The sequence below is a fragment of the Neoarius graeffei genome, chromosome 2, assembly GCF_027579695.1.
Source record: "Neoarius graeffei isolate fNeoGra1 chromosome 2, fNeoGra1.pri, whole genome shotgun sequence".
Lineage (NCBI taxonomy): Eukaryota > Metazoa > Chordata > Actinopteri > Siluriformes > Ariidae > Neoarius > Neoarius graeffei.
The window spans coordinates 33,867,544-33,890,435 of record NC_083570.1 but is presented as its reverse complement, the minus strand read 5'-3'; positions in this window follow the sequence as shown (position 1 = coordinate 33,890,435).

Here is a 22,892-nt window from a genome sequence, read left to right as displayed (position 1 = left end):
GTGGTCTACCAAAGTTCAGTTGACAGTGTTTTGTATGGAGAAGGTGCATTACTCGCATGAAAAATGCTTTATCCTTGCATTGTTAGGTTGTTAAAATCAATCAAACTGTGAAACTGAAGTTTCGTCAGGGTTCCCTGTGAACGAATAAAAAAGGGTGAATGAACACAGGATTTCAAAGATATCAGGAAAGGTGGCTTTTGAACCTTTCACTTAACTCGAAGGGAGCCAAGTCGAAGCATGCTAGAGTTTGCAGTGATCACTTCGTGAAAGGTTTTTTACATATATCCCTCTCAGCTATATAATTAGTGTTTTCCAAGTGCTTTTCTTGCTATGTTTTATGGTACTTTTTTTTTTTAGTCAAATTGCTAAAGTCTCCAGTGGTTTCTTTGTTTACTCCTTAAAGTCCATATGCATGAAGGTCATGACAAAATTCTTACCCAGCCATACAGTTACGATGCACCATGATCACTTTTCCATCTTGCTTAACTAAGATCCAGGTCTTTTAAAGGGGTTTCTGGTTATTTTTGTGAATGATTTACCTGAGGAATAGGAGCAAACACAAGTGGGAATCAAGCGAACTGTTTATTTACACTTCAACTTGCAGCGCTTTGTTGTAAAGACCTGAAAAAAACCTTAAATTTACACGGGCAAAAATAATACAGGATTCATTTGGCAGCAACTTGATACTGAGGTCCTTTACCCAGCCACATACAAAAAGGTGTAAGCCTCCACACTTTCATCTGTTTTGCTGTGTAGAAGGATGTCTGCAACACCAGATAGATCGAGATGTCAGGGAACTTGACTGAAGGGTAGTTTGAGATCGTATGGCAAATCCTTCTTTCCCGGACTGTAGGGGTCTATTCCATTGCACATAGCAATTTTCTAAATATATCTAAAGTGAGCAGTGGCTTCTAGATTATAAACATACTCTAAGTTATCGCTAGTTGTTTGTACTATGGCAGCTGTTTAGACCACCAACTATTTCACTTCCAGTAAAACCACTAAAAGTCACATGACTGAAACCCAGCAATAGTCAAGTTTATTTCTATAGTGCTTTTAACAATAGACATTGTCACAAAGCAGCTTTACAGAATTTGAATGACTTTAAACATGAGATAATTTTATCTGTAATCTATCCCCAGTGAGCTAGCCTGTGGTGACAGTGGCAAGGGGAAAAACTCCCTCAGACGACATGAGGAAGAAACCTCAAGAGGAACTAGACTCAAAAGGGAACCATCCTCATTTGGGTGATAACGGACAACATGACAATAACATTAACAGTTTTAACATGAAGTCAGTTTCATTGTTATTACTCTTCATTGATGGAAACTTGAGTGCAAAACTGTTCATGACAACTGCAGTCCTAAAGTTAGCAAGTCAACTGTAGTCCTCAGCCATAAAAGCATTACTGTACTGTAAGTGTCCAGAGCATCTTGCAAGTGCGACTTTCAACTGTCCATATGGGGCCGTCCTCTACAGGAGTGATGTGATGAGACTCCAACCAGATGTAAGGCATCAGGATGGATCAGGCAGGTCCGAGGAGCAGAAGAGGTCAGCATCTTGATCTCAGGATTGACCTGTAACTCAGAGGGACAGATGGAGGGAAGAGGGAGCAAAAGCAGGTTGTTAGGTATGCCCAATGTCACCTGAATAAGTAGAAACAGTATACATTTTGCACTGAGAGCAAGCAGGGACTCCGGCAAAGCTAACTATGACAGCATAACTAAAAGGGGAGAGCCAGAAGATAACACAGGCAGGAGGGTGCCCTGGGACATAAAGCAGTCAGCCACTACAGTCAACAAACTTGAGTGAGCAAGCGAGTGGGGGACTGGCAACATCCCTTTTTTTGGGGGGGGTGTAGTTTGTTTTTGTTTGAGTATCTTTGTCCACTGGTTGTGGTGTAGCTCCGGACCCAGTTTTGGGTGTTGGTTCCCTCCAGGCCTTGGTTCACTGTGGGTGATGCCTGCGCTCCTAGCTATGGACTGCAGTGAGCTCGTTGGTCACTTTAGCATCATGGTTGTCCAGTGCTCTGTGCTTTAGTGCTTGGCATGATGTTCTGAATGATGTTGCTCAGTGGCGTCGCAGAGGCTGTGCAAGCAGTTTGGGACGTACCAGCACTCTGCATGGCGGTGCTTCTGTGCTTGCTTTGTGGATCCATGGCGTGGTGCTCCAAGTGATGTTGTTGTGGCGGCTGTGCTGGCGGTGTGGGACTTGTTTTCGTGCATCTTTTGGTGGGACTGTGGCTGCTACACCATTGGAATGACATCCTGGCCTCTATTTGGTGGATTTTTTTCCCCTAATAATTGTAAAGCGACCTTTGGTTTTCAGAAAGGCGCTATATAAATTGAACTTATTATTATCCCAGTTTACCAAAACACTGCCTGAGGACCCTCCAGATCTACTCCTTTACCTCATAAACACCATTAACAAAAGGCTTGACTAAACAGATATTTTCAGCCTAAACTTAAACACTGAGACTGTGTCTGATTCCCAAACACTACTTGGAAGGCTGTTCCATAACTGTGGGGCTTTGTAAGAAAAGGCTCTGCTCCCTGATGTAGCCTTCACTATACGAGGTACTGTACCAGCAGATAGCCTGCACCTTTTGATCTAAGTAGGCATGGCGGGTCATAAAGGACCAGAAGTTTGCTCTGGTACTGTGGCACAAGACCATTCAGTGCTTTGAAGGTCAATAGTAGTATTTTATAAACAATACAAAATTTGATTGGGAGCCAATGAATTGTGGATAAGACAGGGGTGATGTGGTCATATTTCCTAGTTCTAGTAAGGACTCTTGCTTCTGCATTTTGAACTAACTGGAGATTGTTTATACACTTATTGGAACATCCAGACAATAAGGCATTATAGTAATCCAGTCTGGAGGTAATAAAAGCATGAACTAGTTTTTCTGCGTCAAGTAGTGACATTAAATTTCTTATCTTAGCAATATTTCTGAGATGAAAGAAAGCTATCCAGGTAATGTTATCAATATGAGTTTCGAATGAAAGACTGGGGTCAATAATCACCCTGAGGTCTTTTACTGCTGCATGTGAAGAAACAGAAAGGCCATCCAGAGTTACTGTGTAATCAGAAAACTTACTTCTAGCTACATGTGGTCCGAGTACAAGTACTCCAGTCTTGTCAGAGTTAAGCAGAAGGAAGTTAATAAGCATCCAGTGTCTAATGTCCTTTACACATTCCTCAATTCTATTAAGCTGGTGTCTCTCATCAGGTTTTGCAGAAACATACAACTGTGTGTCATCAGCATAACAGTGGAAACTAATACAATGTTTACGAATATCACCCAGAGGTAGCATATATAAAGAAAAAAGCAGTGTACCCCATACAGAACCTTGTGGAACACCAAACTACCTCAGTATGTCTAGAAAAATCACCATTTGCATCAATATACTAATAGCGATCAGTTAAATCAGGGGTCACCAAACTTTTTTCTCTGGGGGCCACATTGTTGTTCCTGACTGTGATGGGGGCCCGGGGTTGGGTCAGCTATATAACATAGAATTGTATGACCCAGACAAATATGACCACCAGCAGGCTTCATTGTGTAGTAGAGATTACTAGCCTGGCACAGCCATCCCCACTACTATATCCACACTACTATATCAACACTTGATTCCTGGCACATATTTGTTTATCTTTACTAGTGGTTTGCAAAAGTAGTAATCGAGTCTTCACACTTTTGTTTTAATTTGAAATACCACAGATATTCTATTTATTTATTTATTTATTTATTTATTTATTTTCTAATAAAAATAACATCAAAGCTGTCAAGGTAAGAAACATCTGCCTACTTGAGGTGATTGACACTGGCAAAGGTGAGTGGAAAATTATAAATTGTAGGTAGGCCTGTTGATATTATTAATAATATTAATAATAATAATTGTGTGCAACACTTAATAAAGGTCAAATAAATAGGCCTATAAAATAAATACATTAAAAAAAAACAGTGAAATTATAATAATGTGAGCAATAGATCACAGCAGTTGTGCTGTGTCCTGCATGTCATTGCTCTCATCCATGGCCAAAGCAAAAAACTCAAATTCTGATGCTTTCTCATTCAGCTGGTCATACACGTTGTCCCCCAAATCTTCGGTTCGTGTGCTGACTCTGTCAGTTACTGGGTGGGGTTAGGTTTCCCCTAGTGGTAGTTTTAGGTACTGCAGCTTTAATTTGTAGTCACTTCCTGTTATATGCATGAGGCACTTCTTGTTTCAACCATGCAGACCAGGATAAGAAGTAAGTGGCAGAGCATGTGGAATGCTGGGGACACTGGAAGGCAGTACTATGCCATTCAAAACCAAGTGGGAAGAGCCAGGAGCACAAGCAGGGAGAAAAAGGTGGAGGATGTGTTCTCCAGAATGCGTTTTGGACACACAGCACACTATACAGGATTAAGAAACATGATGATGGAACCTGTGAGTGCAGTGACAGCCAGGAGACCGTAGAACATGTTCTTGTATACTGTCCAAAATACAGTGCTGACAGGGAGGTGCTTATAAGACACCTACAGAGGGAAAAAGTGGTGTTTAATGTCCAGAACATGCTGCAGTTAAGCACAGGAGAGGTGTGTTTCAACCAGCTATGTAGGTTTTTAAAAAACACAGGCCTAATTAACAAAATGTAGCTGGAAATCTGAGTGATTTCTCTTCCTTTTATACATTTTTTTTCTTTTCTTTTTTTTTTGTTAAGAATTGTGGGTGGTAGATATTCTTGTTCCACACTCCAGTCCAGAGGTGGCGGTAATGCACCAACAAAGCTGGTTGCCAACCGCCATAAAACCCTAAGAAGAAGAAGAAGAAGCATGTTTCAACCATGCCTGTTACAAGCCATATACAAATGTGCTCCTCCAGAGATTCAGCTGTTTTAACCTTGGAGTGGAACCAACAGTGAGTTATGGCTGCAAATCATTGTTGTAGTCGTTTAAGATCACTGTGGTGTTGAAAGTGATGATTAAAACACTTAATTTAAGTTAAAACGAGATCGTTGTTAATTATGCTAATCGATAATCGTCAATATTAGTTAGCCACACTGCTGAGTCATTTAGCTTATTGTTAAGCCTCATTTACAACATGCTATACATTGTGTTTTGTGTGAAACATTGCTAGTTAGTATATTTTCACTTTACCTGTTTACTTACCTGTGTAAATAGTCTCCTGTAAGAAAAAGATGTTAGATGTTAAATTTCGTCATACTTACCTGATTTATCTACTTAATCTACAACCTGCCAAGACAATACTTACCTGATTCAGCACCTGTGAAGGAAAAAGTAGATTGTAACCAGTGTGTTGCATGTATTTATTTCTTTTGTAACATTTTGTATCTTGTATATATTTCATTTGGGTTTCAGTTTTACAAATAATCAAAGCACCAGAAGATTTCAGTAAATCAATCAGTCAACCTGGAATCAAGCCTACTGGTCTTTATTGTTGTTCTCTATCTGTCTACAATACCCCAGAAGTATTATCCAGGACAGAATAATAAAATGTTGCCCACTCAGCAGGGATAGGCAGTGAACCATGGTGAACAGCACGCAGAAGCATCCAAGATGAGCCAAGTTGGTCAAGAGGAGCATCAGTCTCAGTTGGAGAAAAGATCTTGAGCCTCAGTTTCACACAAATCCTCCAGATCATCAACCCGGTCATCTGTCAGCACCGCTGCGACAAGAGCCAGAGCTAAGGCTGAAGCAGCAAAAATTTAAAGTATCCTTTGCAGAAAAGGAGGCAGCAATGATGAAAGAAAAGGCTTCAATAGAGGCAAGTCTTCATGTTTTAAAACAAGAGAAAGAAGCAACTGCAGCATCAACAGAGGCAGCTGTATATGAAGAAGCAGCAGCAGCAGAGCTTGAACAAAGGAAAAGCGATGCTCTTGGTGAGTTATAGGCTTTAGCTCTGGATGATCCAATGATGCGCACCAAAGACTATGTGGAAACACAGCCATTTGATGTATATTCACCACAGGTGCAAGTAGCCCCTAGTCCACAGCAACCAATTGCTCATCAAGCACTAGTCAATGACCGACCCCCTAGCAACAAGGGACAAGATTCACTGTATGAGTCATTTGTGGAGGAAAATGAACACAGAACCATGACTGCTGGACGCTATGTTCCTCACCCTGCTCCAACGACATGTTTGCCAAAGCAAGAACATTCACCTGTTACTCCTGATGTTAAAAAGAAAGACACAGCAGCTAACCCTCCAGCTTCTCACCCAAACTTGGGTGACAAATACTCACCTCCAGTATCACAAACACATGTCTTGGCCCAGTACCTCATGAGAAAAGAGATGGTGAGCTCAGGACTCCTTGCCTTTGACGACTGCCCAGAAAATTACTGGGCATGGAAGGCCTCTTTCCTAGCAGCTACAAGGGAGCTAAACCTATTTGAGCAGGAAGAGCTCAACCTACTGGTCAAATGGTTGGGGCCCAAGTCGTCAGCTCAAGCCATGCGGATCAGAGCTGTGCATGTAAATAATCCTAGGCTACGCATTTGGACGGTATGGGAGCGCTTGGAGGAAACTTATGGAAGCCCAGAGGTGATTGAAAATGCCCTACTGAAAAAACTGGATACCTTCCCAGTCATCGCTAACAAAGACACATACAAGCTCAGAGAGTTAGGTGACTTGTTGAAAGAGCTACAAGCTGCAAAGTCAGAGTGATTCTTACCTGGACTTACGTATCTCGATACAGTTAGGGGGTGAATCCAATTGTTGAAAAGCTTCCCTTCTCACTGCGGGAATGCTGGATGACACAGGGATCCAAGTACGAGGAGCATTATCATGTGCCTTTCCCACCATTCAGCTACTTTGTTGAATTTGTATGTTCCCAGGCAAAGACCCGCAACAACCCCAGTTTTGCATTCAACCTTTCCTCTACCCCCAGTCAATCCAAGGGTGAGAGAGACCAAAAACACATCCAAAAATCTGCCGTAACAGTTAAGAAGACTGATGTCACAGCCGCAGGTGGTGCATCTCAGGACAGCACATCTGTGAAGAAAAGTGAACTGGACAAAGAATGTCCTATACATAACAAACCGCACCCGCTCACAAAATGCCGTGGGTTCCGAGTAAAACACCTTGATGAGAGGAAAGCATATCTAAAGGAGAATTCAATCTGCTTTAGATGTTGTGCCAGCACCAAGCACATTGCTAAAGATTGCAAGACAATGCTAAAATGTAAAGAGTGTGAGAGCGACAAGCATACTTCAGCAATGCATCCTGGTCCAGCGCCATGGTCACCTCATGGGCAGGTTGGACACTCACCTGGGAATGACCAGAGCGGGGAGCAAAGCGGGGAGAGTGAAGTTGCGGCACCCCCTGTTGTCACTTCCAAGTGCACCGAGATATGTGGCGACGCACCCCAGCCTAGATCCTGTTCCAAAATCTGCTTGGTCAAGGTTTCCCACACTGATAATCCAAGCAGTTCTCACAGAGTATATGCAGTACTTGATGACCAAAGCAATAGATCTTTAGTGAAATCTGAGTTCTTCAGTCTGTTGGGCATTAACAGCAGTATGTTTCCCTACACGCTAAAAACATGCTCTGGCAGAGTGGAGACTACAGGAAGGAAAGCAACTAACATCATCGTGGAATCTCTTGATGGAAAGACCAAGGTCACACTGCCCACCCTGCTGGAGTGTGAATACTTACCTGGTGACTGGTCAGAGATCCCGATGCCTGAGTGCATCCAGTATTTCCCTCACCTTAGACCAGTAGCTGACAAGATCCCTCCACTTGACAACAGTGCATCCATTCTTCTGCTACTAGGGATGACTTATGTGGGAGTGATCATTTCCCCCTGATCATGTCATCAACTGATACAGATGCACAGTTCAGACCTCCAAGGTGGCAACTTCAAAAAGCAAACTGGAGTCTCTTTCATTACCGTTGTGATGTCCTACTGGGTCACGTGCCCCAAGATATTGACAGTCCAGTCGATCACTTCACTAAAACGTTGATCTCTATTGCAGAGGAAGCTGTCCCAAAAACTTCAGGAAAGCCCCACCGCAGGTCAAACCCATGGTTTAATGATGATTGTAAAAAGGCCATTGATGCCCGGAAAAAGGCAGAGAGGGTGTTCAACAAGCACCCAACAACAGCAAATCTCACCAGATTGAAAATTGCACGAGCCCAAGCACGTAGAACTATGAATGATGCAAAATCACAAAGCTGGAGACAGTATGTTTCAAGCCTTACAAGAGATGCATCCTCAAAAAAAGTCTGGAGTTTTATTAGAAAGATGAAAACTAAAGGGGGAACTGCAAGAGTTCAACATCTAAAATGTCACACAGGTCTCTTGACATCCAAGCAAGACATTGCTGATAAACTTGCAGAGACATTTGAAAAGAATTCCTCTGTGGAAAACTGCAATCCTGAATTTCAAGCCATGCGCAGAAAGGAGGAGGCCAAAGCCCTGAATTTCTTATCAGACAACACCGAACCATACAACCAGCCATTCTCTATGGATGAACTCCTATGCGCCATAAGAAACTGTCATGACACTGCAGTGGGCCCTGATATGATTCATTATCAATTCTTGAAACACTTACCGTCCATTGTGCTATTTCATCTCCTTGCAATATTTAATGTGATTTGGGAATCAGGAACAATACCTGAGTCCTGGAAGACAGCATTTGTGATTCCCATTCCAAAACCCGGCAAAGATCATACTGATCCCATCAATTACCGTCCTATTGCATTAACCAGCTGCCTATGCAAAACTATGGAAAGAATGGTGAATAAAAGACTTGTGTGGATGATCGAGTCAGAACGACATTTGAGTGCATTTCAATGTGGCTTCAGGCAAGGAAAGAGCACCATGGACCATCTTATTAGATTGGAGGCCTATATACGGGATGGATTTGTCAAAAAGGAACATGTTATAGCAGTGTTTTTTGACCTTGAAAAGGCATACGATACTACTTGGAAATATGGCATTTTAAGGGACTTGTATTACATGGGGTTCAGAGGTCGTCTGCCCATTTTTATCTCAAATTTTTTGTCTAATAGATTTTTTCAAGTTCAATTGGGTACAACTTTCTCAACACCACACTTGCAAGAACAAGGAGTTCCCCAGGGAAGCATCCTTTCAGTCACTCTATTCAGTATTAAAATCAATAGTATTGTGAAGGAAATCAACCCAAATCTTTTTTGCAGCCTGTATGTTGATGACCTCTGTATTTGTTATAGAGGAAAATACATGAGTATAATCGAAAGGCAACTCCAGCTGTGCATAAATAAAATCAGCAATTGGTCCATTGAAAATGGCTTCAAATTCTCTAAGTCCAAGACTGTTTGCACTCATTTTTGCCAACTTCGAGCTTTACATCATGACCCATTTCTGTATATGGAAGGTGCCACAATCCAAGTTGTGAAAGAGGTTAAATTCCTTGGTCTGATACTTGACAATAAACTATCCTTTATTCCACATATAAAGACTCTTAAAAAGAGATGTTTTAAATCTTTGGACATTTTAAAGGTACTGGCAAAGACAAAGTGGGGGGCAGAGTGGACTATACTGCTACACCTGTATAGAGCACTTGTGAGATCCTGTTTGGATTATGGCAGTATTGTCTATGGATCAGCAAGACAATCTTACATTATGATGCTGGATACTGTTCACCACCAAGGTTTAAGACTGGTCCTAGGGGCCTTTAGAACCTCTCCAGTGCAGAGTCTTTATGTAGAAGCAAGAGAACCATCCCTTAAATTGCAACGCTTGAAACTTGCACTTCAATATGCAGTCAAAATCAAAGGGAACAGAGATAACCCGGCATACCCCACTGTCTTTCAGCCACAGTATTTGGACTTTTATGAAGCCAGACCGCGGACTATCAGACCTTTCGGATTAAGAATTAAACCTTTCCTTCAGGATCTGAATATTGATCTGGATGGACTAACATCCTCTTCCCTTTGTTCCATTCCCCCTTGGACCTTGAGAAAACCTGTAATTGTGCAGGACCTGAGTCACAGAAAGAAAGCTAACACACACCCAAACGAGTACCAGAGTTGCTTCCTCGATGTAAGACAGCGCTTCCCTTTGCACACTCCGATCTATACTGATGGCTCAAAAACTGATACCTGTGTGTCCTCAGCAATGGTAGTCGCCTCTAATCAGTGTGGAATACGCATCCCAAATCTGTGCTCAATTTTTACAGCCGAAGCCCAAGCCTTGCTCTTAAGTCTTGAATACATTGAAGAGTCCAAACTGCAAAAAGCCTTGATTTACACAGATTCTAGATCATGCCTACAGGCATTGGAGTTCTTAAAGACTGACCACCCTCTTATTGTCAACATACTTGAAAAAGTGGAATACCTAACTAAAATCAATATGGACATTATTTTTTGTTGGGTCCCTGGCCATGTGGGTTTGACTGGTAATGAAAAAGCAGATAATGCTGCTAAAGGAGCCCTGAATGAAGAGATTTCTGAATGCCAAATCCCTGTCTCTGATATCAGACCTGTTCTTTCTTCCTACATAAGTGACAAATGGCAAGCTGATTGGACTAACTGTGCTGGCAACAAGCTGAAAGAAATATGCACTAATGTGAAACAAGTGACTATTCAATCTTTTTCATGTAGACATGACCAAGTTGTCTACACAAGGGGTAGAATTGGACACTCTAGACTAACACATGGTTTTCTGTTAACTGGAGGTGAACCTCCACTTTGCGATCTTTGTGGTGATCTCTTATCAATTAAGCACATTTTGTCTTGCCCTGCTTTTAGAATACAAAGGCAGAAGTTTTTTAAAGAAAGCACAATGCTAGATATTTTTAATAAGGTTTCACCGTTAAAGGTTTTAAACTTTTTGAAGTGCATTGATGTGTACAAACGTATTTATTTATTTATTTATTTTATTATTGGTTTTAATTTTATGTGATATTTATTACCTGTATTGGCCATGAAATAGCCATAGATGCTTAAATGGCAATAAATGTAAACAAACAAACAAACTTCTGCTACTAGGCCGAGATATTTTGAGCTTGCACAAGGTGCGGGAGCAGTGTAATGGGCCGCACAACTCGCCATATGCTCAGCGCCTTGATCTTGGCTGGGTCATAGTGGGGGAGTTATGTCTGGGTGGTGCTCACAAGACTGAGGAAGTCAATGCTTACAAGACCCATGTCCTTCAAAATGGACGCTCTTCCTTCCTCAAGCCCTGCACTAACAACATCCACATCAAGGAGAGACCCAGTGAAATCACTCAGTGCAGTCTTCACTCACCATCACAAAGTGAGGAGGTCATTCCAGAGACATGTAGGGATGGTCTCGGGGAAAGTGTGTTTCAGAAAACACCAGCAGACAACAAACCAGCCATGTCAGTGGATGACAGCGAGTTCCTGAGAATAATGGAAAAGGAAGTGTATATGGACAGCGAAAATCACTGGGTGGTGCCACTACCCTTTCGTTCTCCTCGTAAGCGCCTTCCAAGCAACAGAGAGCAAGCCTCTCAAAGACTCCAATCTCTCCAGCACTCATTCAGGAGGAAACCTGATATGAAGCAGCACTTCTTTGATTTTATGCAAAAGGTCATTGACAACCGCCAGGCTGAGCCAGCTCCTCTACCACAGCCAGGGCAGGAGTGTTGGTATCTGCTGACTTTTGGTGTATACCACCCCCAGAAGCCAGGGAAAATAAGAGTTGTTTTTGACTCTAGTGCGGAGTACAAGGGGACGTCATTGAATGATGTGCTTCTCAGTGGACCCAACCTTAACAACACACTACTTGGTGTCCTACTAAGGTTCAGAAGAGAACAGATTGCTGCCACCGCCGATGTAGAGCAAATGTTCTATGGATTCAAGGTCAGAGAGGACCACCGCCACTTCCTCCGGTTCCTGTGGCACAAAGACAATGATCCGGACAAGATCATAGACTACTGGATGACTGTGCATGTATTCGGCAACAGCCCATCTCCAGCAGTAGCGACATATGGCCTGAGGAGAGCTGCAGAGCAAGGAGAAGCTGAGTATGGCAGTGATGCAAAGGAGTTTGTCTTCAGAAACTTCGACGTTGACGATGGACTCACATCATTGGCCAAGGAGGAGGAGGTGATTGATCTCCTGCAGTGAACCAAGGCTTTGCTGGCTGACTCCAACTTGAACCTTCACAAGATAGCTTCAAACAGCCCGAGGGTCATGGAGGCTTTTCCTGTGGAGGAACAAGCAAGCGACTTGAAAGATCTAGATCTGGGAGCAGACCCCTTGCCCCTCCAGAGGAGTTTAAGCTTGAACTGGGAGCTTCAGACTGACAGTTTCACCTTCAGAGTGTCAAGAGGCATCAAGCCATTCACTCGGAGAGGCATGTTGTCCACCATAAATAGTCTTTACGATCCCCTGGGATTTGCTTCTCCCATCACTGTCCAAGGCAAGGCATTGGTGAGAGACATTTCCTCAGAACAATATGAGTGGGACACGCCTCTCCCACCAGAGAAAGAGGCACACTGGAAAGCATGGATCAACTCCTTAACATACCTGGAACAGGTTTGCATTCGCAGATCTTACCTACCAGTCTCCATGTCATACTGTAACAGGATAGAACTCTGTATTTTCGCAGATGCTTCAACTCTGGCAATAGCTGCCGCAGCTTACCTGCATGCCTTGGACTCTGAAGGAAGATGGCATGTAGGATTCGTTATGGGCAAATCAAAACTTGTGCCTTACCCTATGCACACCATACTGCGCTTGGAGTTGTGCGCAGCTGTCTTGGCTGTCAAGCTGGCAGAAGTCATCCAGTCTGAAATAGACAGTTACAGGCAGTTAGGTTCTTCACCGACAGCCACATTGTGTTGGGCTACATTCACAACAGTTCACGAAGGTTCTACACCTGCATAGCTAACCGAGTAGCTTGCATTCTTGGATCTACTGAACCAGAGCAGTGGCAGTACATCTTGACAGACCAGAACCCTGCAGACCAGGGAACCAGGCCATTTCCAGCAGCTCAACTCTCATCTTCCAGTTGGCTGCTTGGCCCCCCGTTTCTCAGCCAGGCAGCCACAGATCAAGATGATGAGGCAGAAATGTTTGAGCTTGTTGATGCAGACACAGACAAAGAAGTTAGACCACAAGCCACTTGTCTTCTAACCAAGGTCACAGAGCAGGCTCTTGGATCAGCAAGATTTGAATGCTTCTCTTCCTGGAAGAGTCTAGTGCGAGGTGTGGTGCTTCTCATTCATGTAATCAAGTCTTTCTCAGGAGAGAACAGTGATGGTTGTGAAGGATGGCATCAATGCAGCCAGCTGCTCGCCACAGAGCATTCCCAAGCGAAGACAAGTATCTTCAAGGCTGTGCAGGAGGATGTTTACAAAGAGGAGCTGAAATGCTTAACTCAGGGTACCACGATGCACTGTCAAAGTTCCCTTGCAAAGCTCGACCCCTTCATCGACGAGAATGGATTGATCAGAGTCAGAGGTCGGATACGCAGGGCAGACTTGGGAGACCAAGAGAAACACCCACTCATCCTACCAGCCTGCCATCATGTGGCCACTCTCCTGGTCCGACACCACCATCATGACAAAGTAGCCCACCAAGGTCGCCACTTCACAGAGGGTGCATTGCGCACTGCTGGAGTTTGGATAGTAGGAGGTAAGAGACTCATCTCCAGCCTCATATTCAAATGCATCACCTGTAAGAAGTTGAGAGGAAAGAGAGAAGTTCAGAAGATGTCAGACCTGCCAGCTGATAGGCTGGCAATGGATCTGCCCTTTACTCATGTAGGGCTCGATGTCTTTGGCCCATGGACTGTCACCACTCGGCGGACGCGAGGTGGAGCTGCTGAGAGCAAGAGGTGGGCAGTCATTTTTGCTTGCTTAAGCACAAGAGCTGTACACCTTGAGGTTATTGAATCCATGTCGACCTCAAGCTTCATTAACGCCACGAGGAGCTTTCTATCCATACGCGGACCCGTCAAACACTTAAGGTCGGATAGAGGCACTAATTTCATTGGTGCATGCTGCGAGCTTCAAATCAACACTGACGACCCTGAGATCAGGAACTATTTGCAAGACCAGGGATGTACATGGACCTTTAATGCTCCCCATTCCTCACACATGGGTGGAGCTTGGGAGAGGTTAATAGTAGTGGCAAGACGCATATTGGATGGACTGCTTGTGAAGGATGGTGCTACCAAACTGTCTCATGAAGTCCTGTCAACCTTGATGGCTGAGGTTATGGCCATCATGAATGCACGCCCGCTAGTCCCAGTCTCCAGCGATGCAGAGAGGTACCTGAAATTCTCTCACCTGCCACTCTGCTCATCCAGAAGGTGAGTGTCAGTCCTGCACCCCTGGGAGACTTCGAGCTGGATCATCTTAGCAAGGTCCAGTGGCGCCAGGTCCAGAGCCTGGTGGACTCCTTCTGGAAGAGGTAGTGGTCGGAGTACCTAGCAACACTTCAACCACGGAGGAAGTGGACCTCCAAGAAACCTGACCTCCAGGAAGGTGACATTGTTTTGATAAAGGACAGTCAAGCAAAGCGTAACATGTGGCCTCTTGGACGAATAGTTAAGGCCATTGCTGGTTCAGACAACAAAGTTCATAAGGTCATTGTGAAGACTCTTAGCCAAGGGATAGTTAAGGAATACCTTAGACCCATTTCTGATGTTTTACTTATTCCGCAGAAGAAAGAGTAATAGTGGTATACATGTATACCAAGCGGGGAGTGTGCTGACTCTGTCAGTTACTGGGTGGGGTTAGGTTCCCCTAGTGGTAGTTTTAGGTACTGCAGCTTTAATTTGTAGTCACTTCCTGTTATATGCACGAGGCACTTCCTGTTTCAAGCCATATACCAATGTGCTCCTCCAGAGATTCAGCTGTTTTAACCTTGGAGTGGAACCAACAGTGAGTTATTGCTGCAAATCATTGTTGTAGTCGTTTAAGATCACTGTGGTGTTGAAAGTGATGATTAAAACGCTTAAGTTAAAACAAGATCGTTGTTAATTATGCTAATGCTAATCATCATTAGCAATGCTAGTTAGCCACACTGCTGAGTCATTTAGCTTATTGTTGAGCCTCATTTACAAGATGCTATACATTGTGTTTTGTGTGAAATGTTGCTAGTTAGTATATTTTCACTTTACCTGTTTACTTACCTGTGTAAATAGTCTCCTGTAAGAAAAAGATGTTAGATGTTAAATTTCGTCATACTTACCTGATTTATCTACTTAATCTACAACCTGCCAAGACAATACTTACCTGATTCAGCACCTGTGAAGGAAAAAGTAGATTGTAACCAGTGTGTTGCATGTATTTATTTCTTTTGTAACATTTTGTATCTTGTATATATTTAATTTGTGTTTCAGTTTTACAAATAATCAAAGCACCAGAAGATTTCAGTAAATCAATCAGTCAACCTGGAATCAAGCCTACTGGTCTTTATTGTTGTTCGCTATCTGTCTACAATACCCCAGAAGTATTATCCAGGACAGAATATTTCGCCTGGTCATAGTAGGTGTGGAGAGACTCACCGCGTTGAGCGCATCCTTCTTGTCGGGACACACCTCGTTGGCCACAGCAAACATGCATACTTTAACAAAGTCCCCATCAGTAAACGGCTTTCCATGGGTAGCTAGTAGGTGAGCTACCTTATAGCTAGCTCGGACAGCAGCCTGGTTGATCTGGGTTTGGTGAAGGAATACATTCTGTTGTGCAGCCAGTCCGCATTTCATCCTCTGAATCCTGTCTTCTCTTGTTTGCCCTCGCAAACTAGCATACTCTTTGTGACGGATTTCGTAGTGACGATGCAGATTATATTCTTTGAAAACTGACACACTTTCTTTACATACAAGACAAACTGCATGGTCCTTACACTGAACGAAAAAATAATCGGTGGTCCACTGTTCTTTAAAAACTCTGTACTCTCTGTCAACTTTTCATTTACCGCTAGCCATTTTGCTGTCCTGAACACTGACAGTTCTCTGCGCGTGCGCTGCCTGTCACTGCTTGATCGCGAGCATATGATGAAAATTTGGAAAATACGAATAGTCCATTTTATAACTAAATATCAATTTTAATTGATAAAATCAACAAAATACAAGATGGAGACGTTGTTATTTGCCAAAAAGCAATTTAAAAAAATAGGCCATGACCACTTTTGGGGATTGCCTCATTGGGCCGGTTCAAGTGGTGGGGGGCAGAGGGGCTGGTCAAAGGGGGATAGCGGGCTGGAGTCGGCCCACGGGCCATAGTGTGATGACCCCTGAGTTAAATAATAGCTGAGCCAGGAGAGGGCTGCTCCCTTAACTCCCATGTTTTCTAGTCCATCCAGTAGAATGGAATGATCAAATGCTGCACTAAGGTCAAGCAACACAAGCAGTGAAACACAGCCCTGATCAGATGCCAACAGTGGGTCATTTGCTACTTTTACCAGTGCTGTCTGTGATATGATGAGGTCTAAATCCTGACTGATGCATTTCATGGATGTTATTCCTATGTAAATATAAGCATAACTGCTGTGCCACAGCTTTTTCAAGGATCTTTGAGAGAAAGGGGAGGCTTGATGTTGGCCTATAATTGGACAGCTGACAGGGATCAAGGTCAGGTTTTTTTTTTTTTTAATCAGGGGTTTGATAACTGCTAGTTTAAAGGATTTGGGTACATAGCCAATCATAAGAGAAGAATTTATTATTTTTAGAAGCAGTTCAATTACTTCAGGTATTATCTGTTTGAATAGTTGTGTAGGTAAGGGATCTAGTACACAAGTTGAGTATTTGATGCTGAGATTAATGAAAGCAATTTGATTTCTCTAAGGGGAGTAAAACATTCTAATTGTTGATCTGATAGTTAACAATATAACTATCTGATACTTAACTACAATACCATGAGTAGAGAAAAATAAAATGGCAGAGTGTTTTGCTCAAACAACTAAGGATGAAATAAAAAGCCTACTCAAAAACGAACCCCAGAAAAGCAACAAAATATGGAATAAAAGTCTTTCATGGTAAGGACCTCCCCCCAGAATTATCATAGCTTTTTTTCACAAATTGCTAATGTCATTTCACTGGTTTGTTTACATTCGAAGTAGAAGTGATTTTGTCAGATGTTTTGTACAAAGTTTATCAAATTTGCTAAAAATAAAAATGCTCTCTCAAAATCCAGTGCATGTGGATATTATTCCACTCAATCTTGTTGTCTCATACTCATTATCTCTAGCTGCTTTATCCTGTTCTACAGGGTCGCAGGCAAGCTGGAGCCTATCCCAGCTGACTATGGGCGAAAGGCGGGGTACACCCTGGACAAGTCACCAGGTCATCACAGGGCTGACACATAGACACAGACAACCATTCACACACACACATTCACACCTATGGTCAATTTAGAGTCACCAGTTAACCTAACCTGCATGTCTTTGGACTGTGGGGGAAACCAGCGCACCCGGAGGAAACCCACGTGGACACGGGGAGAACATGCAAACTCCGCACAGAAAGGCCCTCGCTGGCCATGGGGCTCGAACTCAGACCTTCTTGCTGTGAGGCGACAGCACTAACCACTACACCACCGTGCCGCCCGCCAGATCTTGTTGTACATGGCTTATAGCCAACTCTGTGCAATGTGCCTTGTCTGCATCAGCTCATGTAGTGAGGCACTGAGGGTGTCGTCGAGTGTTGGCTGTGAACGGTGAGGTGTTAAGTTGAACCAGTAGGTAATGTGATGAGGTGCACCTGTGATTGTGGCCTGCCCGAGACCTAAGACCAAAAAGGGGGTGAGGCAGTTCCTGGGGCTGGCTGACTATTCTAGTTGGTTCATGCTTAACTTTTCAGACATCAGTAGCCCACTGACCTGACTAAAAAGGGGGTGCCAGATCCGGTCCAGTGAACAGGCTTTTGGTCAGGTAAAAGCAGTTTTGTGTAGGGGCCTGCTGTTGCATTCTCCTGACTTTTACCTCCCTTTTGCTTTGCAGACCAACACATCAGACAGAGGAATGGAGGCTATTTTGTCTAGGTGGTGGAGGGGAAGGAACACCTGGTGCTGTACATCAGCAACAAGCTCTCCATACAAGAGTCAAAGTACAACACCATGTAAAAGGAATGTCTGGCCATCAACTGGGTGGTCCTCACTCTCCAGTATTACCTGCTTGGATGCCCATTCACCCTCTGTTCTGACCAAGTCCTGCTCCACTGTATGAAGGATGCCAATGTGTAGATCACTCATTGGAATGTGGCCCTTCAACCCTTTAAATTTAAGGTGGTCCACAGGCTGGGGGCGCAGATGGTGGTGGATTACCTCTCCTGCTGGGGGGGGGTCAGCTGCAGGCTGGATGGCTCCCCAGCCTGAGTCAGATTGTGGGGGTCTGTGGCAGTGAGGGTGTGGTTGAGTGTTGGCTGTGAATGGCGAGGGGTCAGGTTGAACCAGTAGGTAACATGTGATTAGGTGCACCTGTGCCTAATTACTCGCTGTCTATTAACTTGTCTGTGTGTCTTTCAAACAGCCAGGAACAAGAGAGCTGTGACACCCATGTCTGTGTGTGGGGTGTATGGCCAACAGTCACTGAAAAGTGTGGTGAAAAAAACACCTGTTCTGAAGCCTGCTCCCAGATCCTCTGTTTCCTAAATCTTGACAGTTGTTGCATCTATATAATTATAGTGAAATGTAATATGAGCAGTTTGTGTGCTCTGACTGGCTACTCTACTACAAGGCTATCAGCTCACTTTCTGAGTAGAGGAAAAACAAAATGGAATTAAAGTATTTGATGGTAAGATCCATTTTTAACTACATATTGCTACTGTCATTTCACCAGTTTGTTTATATTCATCGTTAAGCATTTTATTTTATTTATAGACTGGTTCAAAAGCTTAAATTTGAAAATCACATAACTGAAATGTCCAAGGAAGAATTAAATAAATGTCTAAAGCTATTCTATCCCTCAGCATGACAGCAAGCTAGTACTTTCCACAAAAAAACACTAGTCAAGTCATAGATAGACAGACAGACAGACAGACAGTCATGCTCCGCCCTGGGCATCCACTCTGAAGATTACGGATCTCTCACGCCAGCGCCGATCCGGGACAGGAATTCCTTCTCCCCTGAACTTACTTCCTGGTTTTCACTGCTGCTTATTTAAAGGTCATTCTCAGACTCTGTTTTTGCCAGAATGTCTCATTTACTTCTCTAGCCATTTTTGTGCCTCTCTTGCTCCTCGTGGTTTTTCTCTCTAGATATTTTCTCTTGTCCATGGTTTTTGCACTAGCGTTTTTCTGGTTCATGGTTTCTTGCACGAAGGGTCTTTTTCTTGTCTATGGTTTTTTGCATTAGTGTTTTTGTCGAGTTGTTTGTTCTCATTTTGCCCTGACCATTTTTGCTATTCGTTTTTTTTGTCCTGTTTGTTTATCTTTTGCCACACCCTTTCTTCCCTGTATTAAATCATTTTATTTATTGGATTACTGTCTGTATTCTGTTTTTGGATCCTAACTTGACCATACCTCCTTCAGCCCATAGATAGATGGATGGATGGATGGATGGATGGGTGATTTTTAATGATCCTTTGCAGGAAATTACAAGTTACAGCAGCATCAACCATACTTGGACAAGAATAAATAAACAGATCTATCTACATAAAGTTCACAAACTTATAGAAATGCTAAAATTTAAAAATACAGAATTAAAAAATTAAGCTAAAAATAATAAATCTAACCATAAATACAATAAATAAACTAATAACACTAGAGTAAAAATCTGGGGTATTAAGTGCTAGAATGCTGAAATGCTAGAATTTATTGCACATTTAAGAGCTTGATGGTGGCTGGCAAGAAAGACCTTCTATAGCGTTTGGTCTTGCATCTTGGTGGGATCAGCCTGCCACTGAAGGTGCTCTCCTGGAACACTTCCAGGGTATGAAGTGGGTGCAAGTCATTATTCACTATTGCGTTCATCTTTCTTAGCATCCTCACTTCAGCCACCTGCTCAACCCAGTCCTGAGGGACACCAATCATGGTGCTCACCTTTTTAATCAGTTTATTGACTCTGTTTCTGTCTGATGTGCAAGAACCCCCCCCCAAGCACACCACTCCAAAAAACAAAGTACTGGCCACCACAGTGTTATAGAAGGTGCATAGCAGTGGTTTACATATATTAAAAGAACGCAACTGTCTTAAAAAAAAAATAGTCTGCTTTGCCCCTTCTTGTAGACTGCCTCTGTGTGGCTGGATCAGTCCAACTTGTTATCCAGCTGTACCCCAAGGCATTTGTAGCTGGGGACCTGCTCCACCTCAGTTCCTAGTATGAAGACAGGATCAGGTTTGGGCCTTTTCCTCCTAAAATCAAAGACCATTTCTTTGGTCTTTGAAGTGTTTAGCCTTAGGTGGTTGCACTTGCTCCAGTCCACAAAATCCCTTATTATGCCCCTGCATTCCTCCTCACAACCTCCCTTAATGCAGCCCACAACAGCAGAGTCATCAAATTTCTGAAGAAAACAGGTGTTCGAGCTGCATTGAAAGTCAGACGTATACAGGGTAAACAAAAAAGGTGACAAGACCGCTCCCTGTGGGGCCCCTGTGCTGCACAGGACAGTCTCCAAAACACAGTTTGGGAGCCGCACATATTGAGGTCTGACAGTAAGATGGTCCACCACCCAGGAAACAAACTCCACCTGCATCCTCCTCAGCTTCTCACACAATAGCTCTGGTTGAATTGTGTTGAAAGCACTTGAGAAGTCCAAAAACATTATTCTTACAGCTTCATCTGACATGTAGAGATGAGCGTAGACCCTCTGAAGCATGTAAATTAGGGCATCATCAACACTGATGTTGGGTTGGTAAGCAAACTGTAAGGGATCGGTGATTGTTTTTTACTTTGGGCCTGATGTGGGACAGAACCAGTTTCTGTCTTCAGAGGAAGGGGGGAGGAGGAGGGGGCAACTGATGGCGGGGTGGCAGGGAAGGGAAGAAGTGGAGGGAGTGTTAGGAGAGGGGAAAGAGGGAGCGGGACAGTCAAATCTGTTAAACAAATTTAGGTCATTGGCAAGGTCACGGTCTCCATCAGGTAGCGTTCCCCCCCCCCTTCTGCTTGAGACCAGTGATTTTTCATTCCAGACCTGCTTCACCCCTTCATGCTGCAGCTGTAGTTCCAGTTGCTGACTGTAGGCCTGTTTCCCCTCCTTAATTTTCACCTTCAGCTCCTTTTGTATTTCCTTAGCTTTAGTCTTGTCACCTTCCCTGAAAGCCTTTTTCTTCAGGTTACGCAGTGCTTTTAGGTTGCTGGTTACCCAAGGTTTATTGTTGGGATAACACTGAATCTCTTTGCTGGGTATATTGACATCAGTGCAAAACTTGATGTACTCAGTAAGGCAGTCAGTCCATCAATATCATCACTAAAGGACACACAGAAACCATCCCAGTCAGTTGTTTCTAAACAGTACTGCAGAGGTTCGGTGGATTCATGAGACCAGCACTTCAGTTTTGATAGTGACAGGCATTCTCTGTACAACAGGGGTGTAAGTAGGGGAGAGATAGACTAGACTACGGTCTGATTGTCCAAGAGGTGGCAGGGCAGAGCAATTGTAAGCATCTTTAACATTTGCATAAAACAGATCAAGTGTTTTATCTTCCCTGGTGGTAATTGTCTTCAATCAATTAACTGCCTTCTTGATATCAAACAGCTGTTTTGATAACTTTCAGTCAGGATTTCGTGCCAATTATAGCACTGAAACAGCGCTGATTTAAAGTTATAAATGACATACGTCTTAATACTGATGCAGGCAAAACATCGGTCCTGGTGTTACTGGACCTCAGTGCAGCTTTTGATACTGTTGATCACAACATACTGCTATATCGACTTGAACACTTGGTTGGGTTGACTGGTAAAGTTATCAATTGGTTAAAATCATCCTTAAAAGATAGAAGCTTCTTTGTTACCATGGGAAATTGTACCTCAACATCAATGTCCTTGACCTGTGGTGTCCCCCATGGGTTGATCCTTGGACCATTACTATTCAACCTTTATATGCTCCCACTTGGACAAATTATCAAGAACAACTCAATTTTGTATCACTGCTATGCAGATGACACCCAAATTTATTTTGCTCTATCACCTAATGATTATGCCCCCTTTGAATGTCTCTACCAGTGTATCGACCAAATCAGCAACTGGATGTCACAAAATTTTCTTCAGCTGAACACAGATGAAGCAGAAGTAATTCTATTTGGGGTAAAAAAGGTGAAAGACTCAGGATTACCACTATTCTTGACACAAAGGGGATTAAAACAAAAGATATGGTTAAAAATCTTGGTGTTTTCATTGACAGCGAGCTAAACTTTGACAGTCACATGAAAGCAATCACTAAATCGGCATTTTATCACCTAAAAAACATTTCCAAACTAAGAGGACTTATGTCAAAAAATGATCTGGAAAAACTTATACATGCCTTCATCAGTAGGGTTGATTACTGCAATGGCCTTTTCACAGGCCTGCCAAAAAAGACCATCAAACGACTTCAGGTGATTCAAAATGCAGCGGCTAGGGTTCTCACACGAACAAAAAGAACAGAGCACATTACTCCAATTCTAAGGTCCCTTCACTGGCTTCCAGTAAGCTAGAGAATTGACTTTAAAGTATTGCTGCTGGTGTACAAATCTCTAAATGGTACAGGGCCCAATTACCTCTCTGATATGTTGCAGCAGCCTAACCCAATCAGATCTACCATATCGCAGCAGCAAAATTTACTGATAAAACCTGTTGTTAAAACAAAGTGTGGTGAAGCAGCTTTTAGCTACTATGCAGTACAGCTATGGAACCAACTCCCAGAGGACGTCAAAAATGCTCCTGCTGTTGGCAGCTTCAAATCTAGACTAAAGGCCAAGCTGTTCTCAGATGCTTTCTGCTAACTGATAAATATTGTCATCTTTACATGTTTTAAACTTAACTTTTACAGTCTCTGCATGTTTTAAACT